The sequence below is a fragment of the Sus scrofa genome, chromosome 1 (genome assembly GCF_000003025.6).
Source record: "Sus scrofa isolate TJ Tabasco breed Duroc chromosome 1, Sscrofa11.1, whole genome shotgun sequence".
Classification (NCBI taxonomy): domain Eukaryota; kingdom Metazoa; phylum Chordata; class Mammalia; order Artiodactyla; family Suidae; genus Sus; species Sus scrofa.
In genome coordinates, this window is record NC_010443.5 from 108,205,382 (window position 1) to 108,227,550 (window position 22,169).

A 22,169-nucleotide genomic window follows, 5' to 3' on the forward strand; every position below is an offset into this window, starting at 1 on the left:
AGGAGTAAGAACAGGTACAGAAGGAAGACAGCGACAGGTGTATTCATTCAACAATGGACCAGGGCTAGGTGCTGAGGACACAGTGATGACTAAGCCAGTCACGGTCCCTTCATTGTAGAGGTCGAAGTCAGGATCCAGGATATAATTTACCTCCGTTTTCCTCAGCAGAAAACAGAGTCGTCGCAGGCCCCAGCATTTGTAGGGTTTTGGCAGTCCTGCGGCGTAAAGACATTAATAATGAGATAGAAGTCAAATGAAACGCTTTCATATGACTGAACTTAACCGGCCAGAAGTCTAGGACTGACTGTCGTGGGAGATAAAGAACTCAGAGCGCGTGGTGCAAGTCTGAGATAAAGGGGTGTGGTCGCCTAGCCCCTGCAGCCAGCATTTTCACGCCTCGCTCCATCCTTCAGCACCAGGGAGCGGGACAGTGGGGTCATCCACGCCCACTACGAGGGAAGCAACGAGGAAAACGGGGCGCGCTGGCTGGCAGCCCCCTCTCCTCACTGTCCTTTGTGAAACGTCCCCAATTGTGCCTCATAGGCACAGTCCGATCCCCACGGACGGACCGAGCTGTCCAGACTCCGCGAGGACTGAACGGTGAGGGCTGTGCGGTGGCGAGGAATACCTAGAATCTGCGCTCCCCATCGCTACTCATTAAACATCATTCCCTTTTCCCGTTCTCCTGCAAACTCGCCCGGGAGCGCTCCTCCCCCAACCCCTTCGGCCTCCCGCGATGGACCTGGGGGCGGGGCGAGGGCTCGAGACTGCGCGAGAGTTCTGCCCAAATCCCGCGAGACTCGCCTGCCGCCGCTGCCACCGCCTCTTACGTCTTTCCCTTTGACAAGTCGCCGCTGCTGCAGCAAAAATAAAGGACGCGGCCGCCGCAGCCGCTGCCGAGCCGGGCTCGGGTCGCCGGAGCCGCGCCCCACCGCCGCCAGCTCTGGAGCAGCGTATGGTAATGCCTCCTCTTCTGCACTCTTGGCCGCCTGTGCGTGCGCCCCGCCGGCCCGGCAAGGCCGGCCGGGGCCGTTCGGGAGCCGCAGCCGAGAGGGGTCGCCGGGGTCCCGAGTGGGATGCAGGCGAAGGCCTGAGGAAACCCTCCCGGCGCGGTGCGGCTCCCTGGCCCCCAAAGGCCTCTTGCTGCCCGGGCGCCTACAGAGACGCGTTAAAAGCCGAACCGCTCGGCCGTGAGGGCGGAGGGACCCGCCCCTCCGGCGGCTTGCTGTACCTGTCCCTTGGCCCTCGGGGGTCGCGTTTCTGACCTTTTCCCCCACCCCTTTATCCGCTAACGAGAGCCCCGCCCCCGCTGGGGCTTGGACCGGGGGAGGGGGTGGGGTGGCGGCCCGACTCTCTTTCGGGATCTGAGGAGAGCCGCGACACCGGTGCCCCCCGTCACCGGTAGCTTTTTGAGGGGTGGAGGTTGGGACGACATGTCTTTCCCCTTTTCTCTGCTTCTGGGTGGGCACAGCTCATCATCTGGTAAACCTTTCTTCAAGTCTTCCGTCTCTATAAAATAACAATTTATAAAGCTTCTCCTCCCAGGAGGGGAGACGAGATGCATTGTTCAGTCTCTGGGGTGAGATGAGGGTGATGATGACAGGAGCTGTCCCACGGAACATGGTGAAACTCTTTCTTTGATGGGTGGCAGGTTCGTGGGAGACACGAGGAGGACTGAAGCTGGTACCATCTCTCCCAGGAGGTTATGTAAAAGACATGCTGTGTGTCCTAGAGAACTGTGAAACACAGGGACGGAGTTTGCCTTAATTTAAAAATAATTTCTGCATTACTGTAGAAAATATGGATACTCAATAATAGGAATACCAAATCCATTCTTGTAATTACATTTCTATTTCATGATTAATATTTTGGTGTATTTCCTAGCACTTAATTTTTTCAAATAGTGTTTGGCTTATCCTTGACTGAGACTTCCTCTTTCTATATATGTTGCAAAAGTGATTTATTTAAGTCACTTCTTAGGCCTGCTTGATTAAAATTGGTTACTTGTTCATTATCACTGGCTGTACTCATTCATCACTCTCTCTTTCATTGGGCCTTCTTCCAATATGATTGTTAGCTAAATTTTTTTTTTTAATTAGAAATTATTATCTACTTGGATCTAGTATATATGTGTTGTTACATTTCAGCCTGTGGTGGGATCTGATAGTGAGTAGTGGTTGTGGAAAGTAGATAAACTTTGATTATTCATGGTGGGAAGAAACCTGTTTACCTCAAGGTTTTGTAAAATTGGTTTCCATTGGTTATTTTTAGACCAAAATCATTATATGACATTGTTTGTTTCATGGTACTTTTGTGATTAGAATGGGATGGACATGTGCCTTTGATTATATAGCTTTCTATACAAGCAGAACTTGAATGCCCTAATTGCCTGTATGCATACATGTGCATATTATATACATACAACATGTATTAGGCACATATACACCTTCATACATCTTGAAAGTGAGTTAAAATGTATCCTTATACTATTTGAGAAAAGAAAGCATTAGGTAGGCCAAAGAATAGTCTTGTAGTATTTCGCCCAAATCACCTGACTGAATTATGTGGCAGAATTAGACATCTAGGGAGGTTGAAAACCTGGAGGCTTTTAAAAACAGGAAAGATTGTCATCTATCTAGGGTTGTCATGGAGTGTATTAAATGGCCTGTTAAGTCCACTTGTAATTCTAAACTTTTATGAATTTTGCTTTCCCTCAGGTTCTTATCACTTTGCTTCTTAAATTTCTAGTCATGCTGTTTGCATGTGATGCTTAATCGTTCATTTGCTGGTCATGTATTCCACTCCCAATGCCGGCATCCTGGTGATGCATGGAGGAAAAAGCAAATGTAAAGCATCATTGATCTTTTTTTTTTATTTTTACATATAAACATTTGAAAATCCTATTTGAGTAAAGGAATTTCGGATGAGTTGTTGGACTGGGTTGGTTAGTAGAGGGTGCAAATAATAAATACAGTACAATTCTAACGTCCCAAGCAGTTTTTCCCAAAAAAGACTAAATTACTCCTTCTCAATATTTGAGATTTAGAAGAAAAGGACTATGTAGTTTGAACAGCTGATTTTTTAAAATTCAGATTTTCAGACCTTGATGACTTTGTAGTTTGGGGTGTGGAGAGAAGTTTGTATTAGGATGAAAGCAGATTGACTTGTGGAAAAACCTTGAATTTTATGGCTGGACAACTAGGTAATAAAAAGTAACACATTTACTATAATCTATTGATAATTTTTAATGAAAATAAAACTTTGGCTTAGTAGATAAATATGGTGGGTTTTTTTTTTTTGTCTTTTTGCCATTTCTTGGGCCACTCCCACGGCATATGGAGGTTCCCAGGCTAGGGGTCTAATGGGAGCTGTAGCCACTGGCTTATGCCAGAGCCACAGCAACGCAGGATCCGAGCCCCTAGCCGCGTCTGCAACCTACACCACAGCTCATGGCAAAGCCGGATCCTTAACCCACTGAGCAAGGCCAGGGACCAAACCCGAAACCTCATGGTTCCTAGTCAGATTTGTTAACCACTGAGCCACGGCAGGAACTCCAGATAAATGTGTTATTATGGGCACATACCACAGATAATCATGATATTAAAAACATTAAAAAAAATTGGTCATTTAAAAAGAAGTTTGCAAAGCCAGTAAAGTTACAGTAGCCAGCAGATTTTTTTGACTGAAAAATATATAAGTTATAAAAAAAACAAAATGAGTAATTTATTTTTTAGATGCTAGGTCTGGTTTTTATGATTTTTATGATTTAGTGCAGAAGCTTTTACTTACTGGATCCCCCGAATTAATGGGAATATTAAATTCTAGATGAACTCCCTGAGCAAGGAAATAGGACAGTCGCACAAGATGATCAGTTGATGGATTTTATTTACTTTTAACCTTGTTTTGAAATACTGTTATACTTAACAGAAATGTTGCCAAAATAGTACAGAGTTCTTATACCCTTCACATAGCGTCTTTTACTGTTGATGACTTACATAACTGTACTACAATGATCAAAACCAAGAAATTTGCATCAGTAAAGATATTAAGTACACCACAGACTTTATTTGAATGCCACCAGTTTTTCCCCAGTGTTTTTTTTTTTTTTTTTTAGTTTTATTTTTTTAAATTTCAGGATCTAATCCTGGATCCCATGTTGCATTTAGTCGTTTCATAGTCTTGTCTCCTCCAGTCTGTGACAGTTTGTCTTTTATGACCTTGACACTTTGGGTGAGTACTAGTCAGTTATTTTGTGTCATTTTTCTCATTTTTGGTTTGTCTGATGTTTTTCTCGTGATTAGAATGAGGTTATGTATGTTTGCAAGAAAACTACCGATATGATGTCTCCTTCTCATTGCATCATACTAGAGGATACTTGATGTTGATATGTCTTATTGCTAGTGATATTTTAACCTTGATTGCTTTATTAAGGCACACTCTGCTATATTTTCCACTATAAAGTTACTCTTCTTTTTGTAATTGAAGCATTTCTTAGGGAGTTCCTGTTGTGGCTCAGTGGAAACGAATCCAACTAGTATCCATGAGGATGCAGGTTTGACCTCGCCCAGTGGGTTAAGGATCCGGAGTTGCCTTGAGCTGTGGTGTAGGTGGCACACGCAGCTCGGATCTGGCATTGCTGTGCCTGTGGCATAGGCCAGCAGCTGTGATGTCGGCTGGCAGCTGCAACTCCGGATTTGATCCCTTCTCTGGGAACTTCCAATTGCTGCAGGTTTAGGGGAGATATGTTGAGACTATGCAGATGTACTCTTTCTCTTCAGACTTTCTCACTGATTTTAGCAACCATTTCTGAAACTGTCTGCTGTGGTTATTACTGTAGTGTTTGCCTACTGGTGATTTGTATTTCCCTCATTCCTTTCACATTTATTATTGGAATTTTTCTGTAAAAAAGAGATGGCCTTTCCTCATTTGTCTGTTAAGCTATTTATTTACTTATTTGGAAGTTCCCAGGCCAGGAATCAAACCTGTGCCACAGTGGTGATCTGAGCCATGTCAGTGACAATTCGGGATTCTTAACCCACAGAGCCACATGGAAACTCCTCATGGGTATTTATTTTATTCTATGGATTATAATCTAATAGTATCACTCTTTTGTTGCTCAGATTCTTCCAGTTTTGGCCATGAGGAGTTCTTTCAGTTTGGCCTCCACCCTTTTTTGAGCACTTCCTTATATTCTGGCACCATAGGCTATATTCCATGCTCATCTTGTATTTTTCCTTGTCCTTATCTTGGAATCAACCACTTCTCTAAGGAGATCTTTTTCCTTTTATTGGAGAATAGAATTTAAATCAAGGTCTGGATGCTAGATGTGTTCACTGGCATGTCACTGCTCCTAGGCCCTCAGAGGACAGAGCTAGGAAATATATGTGTATATACTAACCTGTCCACAGATACAGGCAAACACACACACACATTTCTTTTTCTTTCTATATGTATTAAAAACCATATTTGAGTTCATATTGATACCTTCTTTTCCAGTCCAACACCACAGTTTCATTCCAACCTTTTCTTATTTATAACTTTTTTTTTTCCTGACAATTTGAAACCTGGCTCTCACTATCTGTAGGATAATAATTTATTTGTTTATTTATAGAATACACATCAAGTAGTAACATTATGAGAAACATATTCCCAATTAGAATGCAATATTTGTGTATACTGTTTTTTTCTTTTTTGAGCTTTGAAGTATCTAGTCAACAGAGTGTTTTCAGAGTTAGTTACTTAGGTTAGTTCTTTTCTTTCTCACTTCTTTCTCACTTCTTTTGTATTATTCATATGTAATGCAGTTAGATTTTTTTCTTATTCTTTGTATTCTGTTTTGGGTTCCCCTAATTCTGATTGATTTTATTTATCTTGGTATATGAAACATTACTATTAGTAAACATTACATGAAAAGATAAAATCAGAGAAATGTCATTCCTTATTCCTATTACCTCATTCCTTTACGCCCCCTCCTTTTTTCCCACCTGTTTTTCCATGTCCTTAGGTAATCAGCTTCTTTAGTTTCTGGTTTATCCTTCCATTATCTCTTTTACAGAGATGAACAGATGATGTGTGTTTTTTTATATTCCTTTTCCCCCACATACAGCTCTTTTATTGAGATACAATTCACATAGCATAGAACTAACGCCTTTGAAGTGTGCAAATCATTGTTTTTTAGTCTATTCATAAGGTTGTGCAGCCATCACCACTGCCTAATTTTAGAACATTTTCATTACTCAGAAAAGAAATGCTGTATCCATTAGTAGTCATTTCCTATTCCCCTTTCCTTAGCCACTAGTAACCGCTGATCTACTTTCTGTTTGTATGAATTTGTCTGTTCTGGACATTTCATGTGCATAAAATCATATAATACTTGGACTTTCGTGCCTGGCTTCTTTCATTTAACAGTCATTTCAAGGTTCATCTGTGTTGTAGCTTGTGTCAGTACTTCATTCCTTTTTATGGCTGAATGATAATCCATTGTATGGCTACACCACATTTGGTTCATCCATATATCACCTGATGGACATCTGGTTTTGCATTTTTTTGGCTATTAAGAACTTTCATGTATAAGTTTTTATGTGAATATGTGTTTTCAGTTCCCTTCAGTGTAATGGAATGGAATTACTAGGTCATATGATAACTTTTTGAGGAACCACCAAACTGTTTTCCCATTCCATTATTTGTTATATGAGGAATGGCATATTATAGATACTTTTTTGCAGCTTTTTTCAACTAAATAGTATATCCTGGAAATCACTACAAATCAGTTCATTCTTTTGAAGAGATAGTGTTGATGTTCTTCATTCTTTTTTATGGCCGTATGATACTCTGCTGTGTAGATGTATCTTAATTTATTCAGCCATTCTTCTATGTATGGGTATTTAGGTTGTTTGGCAGTTATAAACAATGTTGCAATATATGACCTGTGTATATGTATTTTCATAGTGAAAGAAGGATTATCTTTAGGCTAGATTCCTGTAAATGGGATTGCTGAGTGAAAAGTTCCATGCATAATATAGATTCATTAGATATGCACAATTTCCCTCCAGAAGTGTTAATTTGTATTCCCACCAGTAATATACGAGAGCACCTATTTTACCCATAGCCTCACCATCAGAATGTGTTGTTGTGCTTTTTAATTTTTTTTCCAGAGATGACTGATTTTAAAAAATGTCCTGCAGTCATCTCAGTGACCCAAAGCCTTGTGGAAGGGCACTTAATGCCTGCTGTTGGTATGTTTTTATAGCTTGAAGTGGAAATATATTGTTTATTAATACTGCATTGATACATGTAAGTTATTTTGTGCAGGGGAAATTGACTGGAATGTAATTTTTGGTCTACCCAGGATAGCTCATTTGAAACTTTCTGCATTTAATGGAGTTGCTGCATTGATTTATAATATCAGTGCTCTTAAATACTTGTGGCGTTTAACAAAGGGTAGCAGAAATTATAAGGAGAAAACCTTTTCCTCTAGAGTCTGTATGAGGTGATAGTTGGTTCACATTGTGTACCAGTTATTTTGAACAGTACATATAGTACATTGAACTATGGTATGGTTATTTGACCAGTAATGGCTGTATCTGGAACCTGTTATATTTCCATAAGAAAGAAGGCTAATCTTAAGGAAAATGAAATCAAGAGTTTATAAGTTCTGGATTAGGATGATCCTATCAGATTTTGGCAGTGCCAAGAAACTAAGAGAACATGAAAAACATCCCCATTTTACAGGGTAGTAAGTTATGCCCAGTGAGGCTGAAAACTTAGGTTCTTTCCCCCAAAAAAGACATTGTCCTGGGTGTTTGGAGTACATTAATGAACAAAACAGGAGTTCCCTTTGTGGCTCAGCAGTTAATGAACCCAACTAGGATCCATGAGGATGCGGGTTCAATCGCTGACCTCGCTCAGTGGGTTAAGGATCTGGTGTTGCTGTGAGCTGTGGTGTAGGTTGCAGATGTGGCTTGGATCCCACGTGGCTGTGGTGTAGGCGGGCAGCTGTATAGCTCCCGTTCAACCCCTAGCCTGGGAACTTCCATATGTTGCAAGTGCAAGTGCAGCCCTAAAAAGCAAAAAAACAAAAACAAACAAAAAACCCAAGGAAAAACACAAAGATTCTTGCATCAGAGGAGCTTAAATTCTGATGGTGTTCTGATGAACTGATGTTCTCAGGAAAACATGTTGATTGTGAGTAAAACCAGTAGCGGTCTGGTATAATCACTTTTGGTGCTGTAAAAACTTTGAATAACATTTGCTTTTACTGGCTACAAAGAGAAGGCCATGAAAAGTCACAGGATGGTAACGTAATGTTGTTACCAATCTTTTTTCCTCTCATTTAAAGTGATTCCTACCACCACTACTACAGATAGTAATGGAATAATAATGATAGAATAATAGTACAGTGTAGTATAGCTTTTTTTTTTTTTTTTTTAAACAAGTGAGGTTCCATGAGAGAACTAAACCCTAATGTTCTAGGACGTTTGAGCATTAATTGCATGTGAAGATTAAACTTTCTCCAATGCATCTAGAATGGCACTAGTTATATACCATCCTTGGGAGAAGTGAGAAAAGATTCACTCCAGTATTCATTTCTAGTTCTATGGTTTACATGTTGAACCCTGGTTTAGAAAGGTCGTGGTCACTATAGAGAATTAGATTTTTTTTTCCTTTTTTAAAGTTTTATTAAAGTGTAGTTGATTTATAATATTGTGTTAATTACTAGGTGTACAACAAAATGATTCAGTTATACGTATACTCATAAGCATTCTTTTTCAGATTCTTTTCCCATAAAGTTTATTACAGAATACTGAGTAGAGTTCCTTGTGCTGTAGTTCATAGATCCATGTTTTTTTTTTCTAACTTATTACCACTTATTAGCAGAATGATATTGGATAATCTCTTAGCCTGTTTCCTGATCTATAAAATGGGAATAATTGGAGTTCCAGTTGTGGCTCAGCAGTAAAGAACCCAACTAGTATCCATGAGGATGCAGGTTCAGTCCCTGGCCTGGCTTAGTGGATTAAGGATCTGGCGTTGCTGTGAGCTATGGCGTAGGTCGAAGATGCTGCTTGGATCCCACATTGCTGGGGCTGCAGTGTAGGCCGGCAGCTACAGTTCCGATTCAGCCCTTAGCCTGGGAACTTCCATATGCTACAGGTGTAGCCTTAAAAAGAAAAAAAAAGTTGCTACCTCATTGGGCTTATGTGAAGATGAAACAAAAAAGTCTTCCCCATCTACATTTATCCATTTCTGTGGCTTTCAAAACTTTCTAAATGCTGATTGACTTCCACATTTATATTTTCAGCCCAGACCCCTTCCCTGAGGTACAGTGTCATAGTTCATCTGCTTATTCCACATCTCATTTGACTGTCGAAAATGTTATCTCAAGCTAAATTTACACAACATAGAAGTTGTGATTCTTACCCTTACCATTTCCTCTGAAGAATGTGCTCTTAGTAAATGGGCCAGAAGCCTAGGTGTCAACTGTGATTCTCTTCTTTTCTTTATTCTCATAACTAGCCCATCAGCAAATCCTCTTGGTTCTGTCTTTTGAATGCATTTCTAATCTAATCAGATATCATCATCTCTACCTTATTACTCTGATTTAAACAACCATCATCTCCTGGTTGGATAATTACAATAGTCTCTTAACTGGTTTCTGGCTTTCTCACTTGACCTCCTACATTTTGCATTTCATAGCTAGAATGTTCTGCATTTCATAGCTAGAATGATCTTTTTAACTGTTAATCACAAAGGCCACTCCTCTATGTTTTATAATGATTTTCTTTTACAATTAAAATAACCACGGTATTGCTGGCCATGGCCTATAAAATCCTCCATGATGTAGTTAGTCCATGCTCTCCTCCCTCTGTTCACTCTTCTATTACACTGAACTTTCCTTTATTCTTTGATCATGCCGCGGGCATTCCCAGGCATTAATACTTGTTCTTGCTCTGCTCTTCTCTCAGGTCTTTGCACTGCTTATTCCCTCCAACCTACTAAAAAGGGGGTTCACAGAGTCTACCTCTTTGGAGGAATGTTCAGTGATCACACTGTAGAAACCAGTGATCACCTTGCCCCTAATCTCTCCTTGTCTCTCCTGCTTTATTTTTTATAGTATGCCTTCTGAAATTTAATGGTTTGTCTACTTTACTACTTGTTGTTCTCACTAGAATGTAAACTTTAGTTTACATGAGCATGAGAATTTTATATCCTGTTCATTCAAGTGCCTAGATAAGTCCCTTGGCGTGCAGCTCTGGGAAGTTGTTTGTGGAGTAAAATTATCTCTAAGTTAGATTAAGTGATTCTACCTTTTTAAGATTTTAAGCCAAAGGAGAACCATTAAGTCAATTAAACAATGCTGGGAAATTTTTGCATTGGATATTCATGTGAAATGTTAAGACTTAGAATTTATAACATTATTAAGAGCAAATAATCATGCTGAGGATGTGCTAAGTAATACGTAAAAAATAAGCTTGGGGAGTTCCCATCGTGGCGCAGTGGTTAACGAATCTGACTAGGAACCATGAGGTTGCAGGTTCGATCCCTGGCCTTGCTCAGTGGGTTAAAGGATCCGGCGTTGCCCTGAGCTGTGGTGTAGGCTGCAGACATGGCTCGGATCCTACGTTGCTGTGGCTCTGGTGTAGGCCAGTGGCTACAGCTCTGATTCGACCTCTAGCCTGGGAACCTCCACATGCCGTGGGAGCGGCCCTCGATAAAGCAAAACAAAACAAAACAAAAAAACAAACAAACAAAAAAAATAAAGTCTCTATTGATCTTAATTTTGGGGAGGATACATTAGTATTCGAGCTTTTTTCTTTTTTTAAACTTAATATAGTAGCATTTATAGAAACTCTTAAATTTTGCCATTTTTAATGGCCTTCCTATTAGTCATTATACAATAAAACTGATTGGTTATGAGAAGTTTTATGTTATACAGTTTAAATAAAAGCTTTGCTAGCTGATATATTAGAATTCAGGATAACCTAATTCAGAATTAGGAATATTACATTATCTCCTATGTTAATATAATTTAAAAACATGTGGGCCAATATCTTTTATATTAGGTGTTAAACTTTACTATACAAGTAAATGTTCCAGTGTGTATAATGAAATTTTGTCAGTAATATGGTCATAGTTTCTGATTTCTCAAAATTAATTACTCATTCTTTTGAAGAGAAGGAATGATAGAGAATGGTGGAGCAGTTTAGGTAATTTAGCGAAGCTGGTTTGGTGGAATGGACAGATGCACACATAAATAATACTGAGTGACATTTATTGAGAATTTATTGTGGACCAGGCACTATTACTTTCCTCTGTTGTGTACATCATATTTAAATCTGGTTGAACTGTTTGTTATTTAAACCATGTTTAACCAGTTTATTCTGCAGATAGGAAATTGAAGCACAGAAAGGTTAAATAATTTGCCCACGATCATATCATCTGTAAGTGGTGGAGCCTGGATTAACATTCAGAAACAAAAGCATGTGTTGGTGGAAACTGAGGGGTGCAGAGCGTGGAAATGGCCAACCTCAGTGTGATGGTTTTGGCTGATCTAAAATCCTATCCAAATAATGTCATTTAGGCAGGACAATTCTGATATATTAGATGGATAGGTGTTCAGTAACTCATGTTGACATTGAGACAGACTTTTAGGTGTTGTATGTTGCTTTGATTTCTTAAAGAATGTTTCTAGTTTTCTTCTGCCAAAGAAGGATAATAGATATTAGAAGAGAAACAACTGGAATAAGGATTGTATTTTGCTATAGAGAGGAGAATATTAGTGAATCTTTATACCCTGAAATAAGTTTTACTTGGTAGACCTTGACCCAGTATTATTAAAGAGCAAGTTTAGTCTGCACACCGTCTTGAGTGCAGACAAGTAATGAAATAATGATGACATACATTTGTATATAGCTTTTCAGTTTTCCAAGTAGTTTGGTAACCATTTTCTCAGTTTATCCTCATAACATAACACCTCTGTGAGCTAGGCAGGGTAGATACTCTGCTGTCTGATAAGCTGCCACAGAGGAGAGAGCTAGCTGCTTAAAGAACAGGCCCTTGAATATCCTCTGGTTGCTAGATCCTCTTTTGTGGAGGTTCTATTCATAAAGCAAGTTGCTATTCCTTTGTAAAACTGCTAGAGTGTGAGTGGTGGATTTCTGGATTGTATGGTATTATGGGCTTGATCTCTTCAATTAGTGAGTGGAAAGTTGCTTAATCTGGATACAGAAGATACTTGACATGATGAATGGGCAAAGATGGCTTGATGTAATTGATATGTTCTTAGGGTTTGTTATGCTTAAAGTCTAGGCAGTTTAAAGAAATATGATTTAGATTAATACTGTAATTCTAATTGCAACACTGTTGTAATATTTCTTAAAAAATTTATTATAATTGGCTTAGGAGTTCTTGCTTTGGCCCAGTGGGTTAAAGACCTGTCGTTGTCTTTGTGACGATACGGGTTCAATCCCCAGCATGGGCACAGTAGGTTAAAGGATCTGATGTTGATATAGCTGTGGGGTGGTCACAGCTATGGCCTGGATTTTATACTTGGCCCAGGAACTTCCATATGATGTGGGTGTGACTGAAAAAAGAAAAAAAAATATGTGGTTGATTTACTATGTTGTGCTTTGTAATCTTTTTTAAACCAGTATTTTTTAACCCCGTGGCATGTGGAGGTTCTCAGGCTAGGGGTCTGATCAGAGCTGTAGCCGCCAGCCTACGCCAGGGCCACAGCAATGCTGGATCTGAGCCGCATCTGTGACCTACACCACAGCTCATGGCAACACTGGATCCTTAACCCAGTGAGCGAGGCCAGGGATTGAACTCACAACCTCATGGTTCCTAGTTGGATTTGTTAACCACTGAGCCACCATGGGAACTCCTTAAACCAGTATTTTTCATTGAAAACCTTGTACCAGTTAGATTGCAGTAATATTGATGCTGTTTTGATTATATTGTAGATTAGCATAGGGATGGGACACTTGTGTGAAGTCAAAAAGAGAGTTTCGAAGCTTCTGAAGAGACTGATGTAATTTGTACCATAGTGAAATGCTAACAAAAGTTTAATATATCTCCTTTTTCGTTTTGAAACTACTCTGAAATAATTTGGTTAGTTTAAATTGGTCTGAAGTATTAAGAGGAACCTTTCAAAACTTATAGTTGTGCTGTAAGAGAATAAAATCAGATGCAAATTCAGAGTCACTTCATTTTAAAGTAGTTGATGATTGACAAAAAATGTGATTTTGTTTTGCAAAAAATCTAAAGAATTGATGAATATTTTGTGTTTTTGAGTTGCAGCTTTCAGTTCTCAGTGTTATTTTCTTTATCCCTCATGCTGTCTCATAACTGCCTCCTTATCACCACCCTCTCCCTCTTGGTCTGCCATCTGTTGGTTTGGCTCTTTATTTCAGAGTAGGAAGACAGGAAAAGGTTTTTGTATGTGAGATAAAACTAGTCCTGTTTGGAGCTCAGTGAGCTGGAGCACTTATACAATATGTCTGCTGATGATAAATTGCAGAAGTATCATAGGCCCACAAGAGTGGAAAGATAGTGATGACTCTGCAATATTGTCTGCAATGGAAATTTAAAAATAAATCATACTTAAATTTTGTTTTTTCCATGGAAAGCCATAAATTAGCTAGATACTGTTAACAGGCTTGTAAATAAAAGTTACACAAGTGAGTTTAGCATGTTGAGTGTTAGTGAAATTCTTGTCAAATTATTTATTTTAGTACTTTATAAACATAATTTGATCATAGTAAACTTAAATTCACTTATGCCTGACTGCACATTAATCTATTATGGTAATATGTAGAGGCTGTTTGAAGTCCTAGGCAGATAATTCAGTCTCAGACAGCATTTTCTTTTTTTTTTTTTTTTGTCTTTTGTCTTTTTTGTTGTTGTTGTTGTTGTTGCTATTTCTTGAGCCGCTTCCGCGGCATATGGAGGTTCCCAGGCTAGGGGTTGAATCGGAGTTGTAGCCACCAGCCTACGCCAGAGCCACAGCAACGCGGGATCCGAGCTGCGTCTACAACCTACACCACAGCTCACGGCAACACCAGATCGTTAACCCACTGAGCAAGGGCAGGGATCGAACCCGCAACCTCATGGTTCCTAGTCGGATTCGTTAACCACTGCGCCACGACGGGAACTCCTCAGACAGCATTTTCTTGTTTGTTTTTATGGGCATACCTATGACATGTGGAAGTTCCTGGGCCAGGGATTGAGGAGCTGCCACCAATGCTGCAGCTGCAGCATTGCTGGATCCTCTAACCCACTGTGCTGGGCCGGAATCAAACCTACGCCTCCATAGTAACCAAGCTGCTCCATTTGTATTCTTAACCCACTGTACCACAGTGGGAACTCCCAAGATAGCATTTAAAAAAAAACTTTTTTATTACAAAATATTTTCAACATATATTAATATAAAAGTAGAGAGAATAATATAAAGAGCTCCCATGTACCCATCATTGAGCTTCCAGAATTATAGACAGTCTTACTTTCTTTGTATTTGTATCCACCACTGCTCTGTTCCCAACCCTGGGCTTTTTTGAACCATATCCCATACATATTTGATTTGTAAATTTCAGATACTTAATTTGTAAATTTCATGTATTTCAATATGGATCTCTAAGAATCATTTTCTCTTTTGATAAAATAAGCATAATCTCATTATCTTAACCAAAAATTTATAATTGTTTCTCTTGTATATTAAATCACTTTCATTTATTTATTTATTTATTTATTTTTTGGGGTCTTTTTGCCATTTCTTGGGCCGCTCTCACGGCATATGGAGGTTCCCAGGCTAGGGGTCAATTGGAGCTATAGCTGCCAGCCTACACCACAGCCACAGCAACGAAGCATCCGAGCCGCGTCTGCAATTTATACCACAGCTCACGTCAGCGCCAGATCCTAAACCCACTGAGCAAGGCCAGGGATCGAACCTGCAACCTCATGGTTCCTAGTCGGATTTGTTAACCACTGTGCCATGAACTCCTAAATCACTTTTAATCTTTAGACAACTTTTTTTTTTTTTTTTTTTTCCCTTCTTAAAAGTGTTTGTTAAAAGAAACCAAGTTTCTGAGAAGTTTCCTATAGGCCCATTTTGCTGGCATCTCTGTAATGTCAGTTAACATGTTCTGTCTACTGAATTTTATGTAGTAAATTGATAAATTCATCAGCTCCTTCTTTTGGTAAGAGTACTTTATAGAATTAATTTGTATTTCTGTCAGGGTATGCGAGGTCTTTGTGATATTGGCAGCTACTGATGATCATTGCTTAGATTATTAGTTCATCAGGGATTGCAAATAGTGGAATTCTGTTGTTTGTGTATGAGGTTTTAACAGTATAAATGGTGTATTTATGGCTTTGTATTTATAGCAGAATAGGTTCTAGGATGATTTGACAAGGTTCTGTGGTGGAATTCTTTTAAAAGGGAAGGTGCAAGTCTTTATTATTGAAAATTCAGAGAAAACTTGGGAATATTGAATAACTAGACTTTGTTTAAAGAACATTTGGCCTGGAGTCCCCGTTGTGGCTCTCAGTGGTTACCGAACCTGACTAGGAACCATGAGGTTGTGGGTTTGGTCCCTGGCCTCGCTCACTGGGTTGAGGATCCGGCATTGCCATTAGCTGTGGTGTAGGTTGCAGATGTGGCTTGGATCCCGCGTTGCTGTGGCTCTGGTGTAGGCCGGAGGCTACAGCTCCTATTCAGCCCCTAGCCTGGGAACCTCCATATGCCGTGGGAGCGGCCCGAGAAATGGCAAAAAAGACAAAAACAAACAAACAAAAAACCCCCCCCAAAATAAAGAAAATTTGGCCAGTAAATAGAATAGCCTGTCATGAGATAACTAAGAGCTCGTGACCTAGCACATGTAGCTGGTCATTGGTGTTAATTCTTTTTAGAGGTCAGTGTTCATATTCAGAAATTTCAAAAGCAGTTTGCACAGGGCAGCAGGTATTAGTTTTTTTTAATTCAGCAAGAATTTGAGAATAGGTCTTGTGTGTGAATCAGATTTAAGAAATGTTGAGTTTATATAACATAGCATATTTTGTATTAAAAGTTGTCAAAGAACTAGAGTAGCAGCATTTCCCAGTGTGGCTCCTTGACAAAAGGGTTTTGGGGTCAAATAAACTTGGTAAAGAATGTGTACTCTTGCAGTGTAATGTAGTACATACTAACACAACTATAATGGAAAAAATAAAAATCATTATTTAAAAAAAAAGACCTACAGTAAGGGAACCTGTTTAACATTAACTCAGCATTTTCCAAATTTATTTGATCACTCAACCTCCTCCCCCCCATAACATCTTGGAGAGCTCATGAAACAGATTTTCTAGAGGAAGAAGATTTGGGGAAATGTTAGGTTAGAGGGTTTGAACAAAGGATAAAGAAGAATGTCCAATGATGATGAGTATGTATATTTCACAGTGATGTGGACAAATTTTTGATAGGCAAATAAGACATTTTTTCAATGAGAAAAAAGTAAGGGGCAAATATTGGTTATTTTATTTTAGCCTGCAAGCATTACACTTTTAGAGAAGCAATGTTACAAAAAGAACCAGGGAGTTCCTGCTGTGGCACAATAGGTTAAGAACCTGACTGCAGCAGCTTTGGTTGCTGCAGTGGTGCGTGTTTGATCCCTGGCCTGGTGCAGTGGATTAAAGGATTGGCATTGCCGCAACTACTGCATAGGTTGCAGATGTGGCTTGGATTCAAAGATTCATATTCCTGGCCCAGGAACGTCCAAGTGCTGCAGGTGCGTCCATGGTTAAAAAAAAGAAAGAAAAAAACTTCAGTCATGGGTAACACTAACCACATGCTGGACACTGTTTTCATTCCTTTATATGTAATTTGTCACTTGTTTGATATTTACAACAAACTTATCTAGTAGGTGCATTGTTGTTATCCCAATTTTACAGGTGAGAAAATTGAGGCACAGAGAGATTAAGTAAATTGTTCAAGGTTACATTGCAGAGTTGGTGATATAACAGAGCCGGGATCTGGACCTATGCACCTGGCTCCAGAGTCCATGTGCATAGCCACTACTCTACACTGCAAGATATGGCAGATGGAGATCATGAAATATAAATTAGATTAAAAGGGCATTTCAGGACTGTTGGAAGGACCATACATATTTTCTTTAACTTTCAGGCAATCAGGTCCTGAGAGAAGAATGTGGAGAGCTGACTGTGTTCCAGTGAAGATAGAAAACATGGAGACTGGGGAACTGTTATCTTAAAAAAGATATACTTTCTGAAGATGTAGGTTGGATACAGGTAGAAGGCTGAGTTCAGAGGACATTGTAAATACCAAAATTTCAGACTTAGAAGGGAATTGGAACTTTCTTTACAAGACCCTTTTATTTTATCTATTTATTTTTTTGTCTTTTTCAGACTGCACCCGTGGCATATGGAGGTTCCCATGCTAGGGGTCAAATCAGAGCTGCAGCTGCCGGCCTACACCACAGCCACCACAGCAATGCCAGATCTCAGCTGCATCTGCGACCTATACCACACACAGCTCATGGCAACGCCAGATCCTTAACCCACTGATTGAGGCCGGGGATCAAACCTGCATCCTCATGGATACTATTCAGATTCATTTCCACTGAGCCACGAAGGGAACTCCGTAAAATATAATTTTTTTACATGGTATAGGGAAATACAAGGAAAAAAGTGAACACTGTCTCATTATTCAGAGTAACTACTGTTAAATTCTGATGTGTAGTTCTCCAGATTTTTTTCTAGATCTGTTTATGTAGAGAGAATTTTTCAAGGTTATGTATATAGTTTTATAACCTAAAATACTGTATTCTTAAAAGAGTATATTCATAGGCATTTGGTCCTTTGCCTCTATCATAGTAAAAAGTTACATGCCAGGACAGCAGGCATAAAAATGATAATGTCTTGGGTCAACTGAGATGCATAGTCCCCTCCCCAGCACACACACTTTAGTAGCTGACCTGTTAGTAAGGACTAGGGTGAAGAGAAAAAAAAACCTCTTTGGGGTTAGGTTAATTTAAGGAGGGAATGAGTACAGTAGTCATCTTTTATCCACGATTTTGCTTTCTGTAGTTTCAGTTACCCATGGTCAACCATGGTCCAGATATATTAAGTGGAAAATTCCAGAAGTAAATCTATGAATTTTAAATTGCTCACCCTTCTGAGTAACTTAATTAAATCTCCCGTGATGTGCTCCATCTTGTCTGGCATGTGAATCATCCCTTTGTACAGTGCTTGTGTTCAAGAAACCCTTATTTTACTTGATAATGGCCCCAAAGTACAAGAGCAGTGAGTCTGGCAATTTGGATTTGTCAAAGAGAAGCAATTAAGTGCTTCCTTTAAGTGAAAGGGTAAAAGTTCTCAACTGGATAAGGAAAGAAAAAAATTGTATGCCGAGGTTGCTAAAATCTATGGTAAGAACAAATCTTGTGTCCGTGAAATTGTGAAAAAGGAAATAGAAATTTGTACTAGTTTTGCCGATGCACCTCAGATTGCAAAAGTTATGGCCACAGTATTTAGTTAATTAAGATGGGAAGGGCATTAAATTTGTGCAATAAGATATTTTGAGGGAGAGAAAGGACCATATTCACATACCTTTTATTACAGTATAGTGTTAAAATTGTTATTTTTTATTAGTTATTGTTAATCTCTCACTGTGCTTAATTTATACGTTAAACTGTATCATAGATGTGTATGTATAGGACAAACATAGCTTATTTGGGCTTGGTACTGTTCTCAGTGTCAGGCATCCACGTGGGTCTTGGAATGTTTTCCCTGAAGATAAGGGGGACTACTACTGTAGTATACAGCTTTGGTCTATTGGTTTTTTTTCTGTGGAATTTGAGATTATTGATTGTTTTGTAGTTTGATAGGGAAAAAACTTTTCACACTTTATTGGATTAAGAGATAAGTAGTTTAGACCTTTTTAAGTAAACATAAAAAAATGTGCTTCTTTTGGATACTCTATATATGGGCTTTTTTAGTGTGTGTGTGTGTACGCATGTGTATTTAACCGTCTTTGATTATCGATACTGTTGTTGTGGGAGGGGAAAGGAGCCTGTAGTGTTGGGGTGTGGAAGGGATTTTTCTACTTGAAATTGGTTCTTTAGCAAATTTTGCTTTCTCTGTTATTGACTATAGTTAGTAATTTGCCTTGTTAAATATTCTTTTCCCAGGCAGATTTTTGATATGATCTTATTTTCAAAGTATTTTTCTTTTTGAGGCCTGGGTTATATTTTATTTACATCTCTCAGTATTTCCTTGTTGGCTTTAAATTGATGGTAAGGCTTATGATTTTAGCTATGCTAATTTTTTTGCTTTCTCAATTTTAAAATAAACTCTTCTATAGCTGCAAAAAATATTGCCGTGATTTTGATAACTATTGCATTAAATCTATAGATCACTTCGGGGGAGAACTGACATTTTTATGTTTTTATATAGGAACATGGCATATCTCTTAATTTATTGAGAGCTCCTTTGTTTTCTTTCATCTCTGACTTGCAATTTTTAACATAGATTCTGTACGTGTTTTGTTAGTCTTGCACCTAGGTATTTTGTTAAAAAAGGTTTAAAAACCTTTTAATCAAAGTATCATGTATATTCATAGAAGTGTATGTATGGTAAATGTACAGCTTGATTAGTTCCTTTAGAGATGGAATTATTTTCAAATTCTGCTATATTTTGTTAACCTGAGAGATTTTCAGGAGGAAGGTAGGATTCAAGATGAGAGAACAAGAAAAGCTTTTTATATGGTCAGGTCTTCATAATGTAACTTCATTGTTTTGTTTAAAGGTGATTTCTAGGAATTCCCTGGTGCCTAGCAGGTTAAGGATCCATTGTTGTTACTACTGTGGCTTGGATCACTACTGTGGTACAGGTTCAGTCCCTAGCCCAGGAACTTCAGCATTCAAGGCACAGCAGGCATAGTCAAAGATATTTAAGCTCATTTCCAAATCAGTTGTGCCATTCAGATTTTCCCTGCTATGATTTACTTCCAGTCATGTTATAATAGAAATTAGCCTAGATGTTTTTTGGTATGGGAATTCATAATTTTTTTTTTCAAGGTCTAATTGCAATTTATTTTAGAATGTCACATTTTTATTAAACTAAGAGGTAAAGTCCTATCATGTTTCTAAGCTAGACTTTTATGTCATAAAGCATTGATGTTATCCTTTATTTTATTTATTTATTTATTTATTTTTTTAGTGGTATATACCCGGAGGGAATTTGTAGTATTTTAAAGCAGTGAAGGTACGGGTTGGAGATTTTAGAGATGAAGTCGCCTTTTAATTTTTGTTGAACCCAGCTATTCCCTGCCTATTAACTTCCTTCTCTGTAGTTTGTACAGAGTATAAGCTTAAGTAAACATGTCATCCTGCTTTTATCTTCTTTCTAAGACCAGTAGGCAACTTAGAGCCTATGTTTACGGGAACAATATTCTTCCTCCCTCCTCCCTGCATCAGTCCTTTTTGAGAAGTCTTGAATTTATATAGAGATGATATATATCACTGTAATTAAAGGAAAATAATTATGTTGCTAGGAAATTAACAGTGAGATTTGCTTAGTACAGATAGTCCTAGGAATAAATGAATTTCTTACATATGCTCCATCAGGAGGGGCATGGGTAATAATAGAAAAACCATATTTATCATTTAACTCCTATGTATATTTTTATCATAAAGATAATCTTTTTTTCTTTACTTGTTTATTACCACTGGGGCTCAGCTGTGCCTGCTTCAGCTGTTTCTACCTACTTCCCCCCAAATTTTTACTTTGAAAATTTCTCAAATCTATAGAAATATCGAAGTACAATAAACACCCATGTAGTTTTCGCTTAGTTTCACATATTGTAACATTCTGCTGCAGTTGTTTTTTTTTTTTTTTCTTTTCTTCAAACACATATAAACACACACACACTTTGCTTTAGTAAGAGTAAGTTTTCACTTCCTCTCTCCCTCAAAAAAAAATACTTCAGATGTGCATTTCCTAAAAATAAAGACATTCTTCACTGTATCCACAATGCTTTTATCAGACCTAAGGAAAATACCATGAATTCGTTATCTATGATGCAATGTTTACATTTACATTTTTCACCTTTTATAACAAAAAGTTCTAAAAGTTGCAAAAAATATGTGAAAAATTTAAGTACACACATCGCATCATAGATAATGATAGTTTGAGTCCATCTATGTTGAGCATATTTCATAATTTCATTCCTTTTGATGGCTAAGTAATAGTCGACTGTATGTATATACCACATTTTGTTTTCCTGTTTATCTCTTGACAGGCATGAGTTGTTTCTGCCTTTGGGCTTTTGTGAAGAATGCTCTTATGAACATTGGTGCATATCTGTTCGAGTCCTTTCAGTTCCTTTTGTGTATATGTGTACCTAGGAGTGAAATTGCTTGGTCTACATCTTAATGTATGATTAATATATCATGGTTATCATTTCAGCTCAATACATTCCAGTTAGTTATAGATATTCCTTATTCATTTTAATGATTGCCTTGAATCCCAGTCTATGTGTATGATTTGTTTAACCAGTTTCTTATTGGTGGACTTTGTTTCCCTTTTTGTTTTTTACCTTTTTTCCCGCCTTTTTGCTATCTAAAAAAGGCTACTGAATAGGATATTTCTTAGTTTAAGCAATACCTTATTCTTGGTTAAAATTGCAACATGAAAATATTGATTGAACCTTGCCTCATTGAACATACCTTCTAAATATCTTTAAAATACATCTTCTCACAAACCCAGTATTATATAGCTCTTATTTTAGGCCCTTATCTCTTTTAAGGTATTTCTTATGTCCTGGCCATTGGGTTCCTCTCTTCATTCCCTTAGTATTATCCATATTTCCTCCTGGTAACTTTGTTATACAATGTTCTCATAATATTGTGTTGCATTTGCTTACACATCCTTATCCTTTTCTGGGTTCTAAGTCTTTTAGGTGCACTGTGCTTTGTATGTAATAGGCTTTCCTACTATGGATACATTTTGCACATTCTTGTCAAGTTTTTAGTAGTAATAAATTAGGATATCTTTGTTAGAATTAATGTTTTAACACTGTCAGATTTGTTTCTGCTGCACCACGATGGGAACGCCAGAAAAAAAATTTTTAATGTCTAAGTAGGACTGATCTTAGTTCATCAGTGAACGTGCTAGGG

At 38.3% G+C, this 22,169-nt stretch overlaps 1 protein-coding gene across 21 annotated transcripts in view; it reads left to right on the plus strand.

The window, feature by feature from the left end:
- The window catches only part of HERC1 (HECT and RLD domain containing E3 ubiquitin protein ligase family member 1), a 197,978-nt gene continuing 176,599 nt past the window's right edge, over positions 791-22,169 (plus strand). For 16 of the 21 annotated variants that reach the window (XM_021093989.1, XM_021093952.1, XM_021093961.1 and 13 more), the window contains exon 1: positions 807-958. The gene's annotated coding sequence lies outside the window, so the exon portion shown is untranslated. Of the gene's footprint in view, positions 959-22,169 lie in introns of all 21 variants that reach the window. The other 5 variants (XM_021094060.1, XM_021094074.1, XM_021094069.1 and 2 more) reach the window with 2 other exon arrangements.